We start from the raw sequence: 2,990 nt of genomic DNA, 5'->3' as shown, positions 1-2,990 counted from the left end.
GTATGTAGTATGTTTAGTACCTGCACCTGGTACATTAGTTGCCTTCTTGTCATCCTTGATCTACAACAATAACTGTTACTTCATAGAAATAACCGTTGCCTTCTTATCAGTTTGAGGCTACTTCTTCCACTGCAAATTGCTCTCACAAAATGTGTAGACATGTATCAACCGTCCTGCAAAAAAAGAAAAATGTGTTCAATATAGATAACTCGTCTTCCCATAAATCAAATCATAAAGTAAAGGCCAAAGGTCTGCAAGTTATGTACTTGGTTAGTATAATGAATGAACTTGTCAAAAGAACAAATACTATGCCATCAACCAGAATGAACACGAACATCTCATAAAAGTACATTGAAAGTCTGAATTCTGAAACTATCTAGCCACTGCACCGAGGCGGCTGACTCTACCATTTGAATTCGCATGTCCAAACAATGTGGTGTGAGGCACTATGAGAAGGTGCCTCTAAGGTTTGATTGTGATCGGAACTTGCAACTCCCCTCTGGAAACCATATGCAGCTTCAAGTAGTTGAAGGTATGTGGCTGTAGAGGAAGATGAGAGTATGTGTTGAACCTAAGGTTTGAATGCTAATGCCATATTCATGCAAAAGGAAAACAACACCGTGCTCACATAAAAAAATTATATCAAACGAAGACACCGTTATTCATAAATATCTAGTGTAGATGACAATGCAATTCAAAAGTGATTGAGAATAAAATTGGAATGTTCCTCCTCAAACGCTGACTGGACTCAGGGTCCACCTCGGCACCCTCCGCTCGTCCACCTCCTCGTCCTCGTTGACAGGTAGTACCACGTACTTGCTGCCCTGCAAGCTCAACATCATGTACAACCGCTCCTGCAGCACCAAGCACGTCGACCCAAAATTAAACCATGAAGCATCAGAAACTACAAGATGTTACAGCACAAACAACATTCAGTTCTACAACAAAGTTGAAGCCAACTCGGTCATTTGCACTATATAACATGGAAATACGTATTGACAATCAAAAGTGCTTCATGTAAAAAAACTCAGAGGTTATGCACCTACAAGAGCTTCCGTTTGACCAGGACAACTCACCCGCAGAATCGGAAGTCACACAATGGGTCACGGCTTTAAATAACAAAATTGAACCACCTAGAAATTAGGAAGTCACACAATGCTAACAACATATGAACATTCACCCATATCAAATGTTAACGGAATAATCATTTCTAATTTAAAGGAGATAAAGAGTTCAGAATCGTATGATGAATATAAAAATGAAAATCATCTATGAGACATGGATGTCAGATGGCTTGCTATGTTTTGTAGCACCAATCTATGTATCAAAATTGAGATGCTGAGAAATAGGAATAAGAACTGTACAATAAACAAATCTTAGCAGAAGATTTGAAAGTGTTACCCTAATTTTCAGAGTTCAGCAATGACATATGGTTTAAAGTTCAGCAATGCACAAGCACGCATCATGCAGTAGTACACAAAAGGATATCTCAGGAGGAGTCGATGCTTACCTATTGGTAAAGACGAGTCTGTGCGGATATCTGCAGCAACAGACGGCTGGCTTCGGGAGGGGTGCAGCGGGATGGAGGGCTCGTGGATGGATCTCTACCGGCGGCAACAGGAACAGGGAGCACGGATGGAGAGCTCATGGTAGGGCTGGGGCCCGGGGTGGGGGCGACAGGGAAGAAGCGCGAGAGAGATGACGGACGAAGTTGGGGGCTGGAGGACGGGGATCAGGGGAGGGGTGGATCCCTGAGAGCGAGGTCGGCGGCTGGATCTCAGGCAGAGCGTGAGGACGGCGGCTCGATCTCGGGCGGAGCGCAATGGTGGCTGCTGGATCTCGGGCGGAGCGCGAGGACAACGGTTGGATCTCGGACAGAGCGCGAGGACAGAGGCAATGGCAGCAGGACCGTAGGTGGAGAGCGAATACGGCGGCGACGGCGGTAGGGCCGTGGGTTGAGCGCCAGGACGAGGGGATAGGGATGCGGTGCGAGGGCGGCGGCTGGCATGGGTAGGTTACGTACTTGGTCCGGTTTGGGGGATATTTTGCACGGGCCAGCCAAAAAAAATTCCCGTCTCGCGCCTAAATTGTGCGCCAACTTTCCAAGTTTCAGGATTTTGAAAAGAAAAAAATTCCAAGCTTCGATGGCTTGACACGCGTGCACCTACGCCGACACTTATTATGTGTGCATACACCCTACATACGGCGACATATTAGATGTCACTAAGCATGTACCTACGCCGACACATAAATTGTTAGGGCCCACACATGTGCCGACACATAACGTGTTGTTAGCCAGTTGCCGACAGCTAAGTTGTTGCTTCGTGGTTGCTGACACATAGTGTGTCCAAAATGATGTATCTACACCGACACATGGTCCGGGGACAAAATTTCATAGCTACCCCGACAGTTTTTTCGTGGAGACTAGTGGACCTTTGCCCACAGAAGTGTGTCACATAAGCTCTACCGTGGTGTAGTGATATCTCTTTTCTTCTCCTTCCTGACACATCTCCCTCTGTGCCTCATGTTTTCCCTCTCCTCCGGTGAGTCGCCTACACCACCGGTACCACCATCCCCTCCCTCCTCCTCCTCTCCCTCGTCATCTCCCTCCCCACCCTCCTCCCCAATCTTTCGCCCTCACTCCCCTTTTGCTCTCCACTACACACGTCGTTGATGTCTACTATGCAACTTTATTCTTGTAGACACGTGTTTGGCCTCCAAGCACAGAGTTTGGTAGGACAGTATCAATTTTCCCTCAAGTGGATGACTTAAGGTTTATCAATCCGTGGGAGGAGTAGGATAAAGATAGTCTCTCAAGAAAGCCCGCAATCAAATACAAGAAATCTCTTGTGTCCCCAACACACCCAATACAATGAAAAATTCTATAGGTGCACTAGTTCGGCGAAGAGATGGTGATAAAAGTGTAGTATGGATAGTAGATATGAGTTTTTGTAGTGCGAACAATAAAAAACAGCAAGGTAGTAAATAGT

The 2,990-nt window shown here is 46.1% G+C and overlaps 1 long non-coding RNA gene across 1 annotated transcript in view; it reads right to left on the bottom strand.

The window, feature by feature from the left end:
- The window catches only part of LOC119291683, a 3,677-nt gene extending 1,683 nt beyond the window's left edge, over positions 1-1,994 (bottom strand). Inside the window, exons 1-2 of the long non-coding RNA XR_005142596.1 lie at positions 1,511-1,994; positions 21-854 (exon numbers count right to left, since the gene is read on the bottom strand). This is a non-coding gene — a long non-coding RNA (uncharacterized LOC119291683). The remainder of the gene's footprint in view (positions 1-20; positions 855-1,510) is intronic.
- Positions 1,995-2,990: the final 996 nt, after the last annotated feature.

The sequence above is a fragment of the Triticum dicoccoides genome, chromosome 4B, assembly GCF_002162155.2.
Source record: "Triticum dicoccoides isolate Atlit2015 ecotype Zavitan chromosome 4B, WEW_v2.0, whole genome shotgun sequence".
Classification (NCBI taxonomy): domain Eukaryota; kingdom Viridiplantae; phylum Streptophyta; class Magnoliopsida; order Poales; family Poaceae; genus Triticum; species Triticum dicoccoides.
Note: the sequence above shows the minus strand (reverse complement) of the source record. Positions and strands in the feature narration are given on the sequence as shown.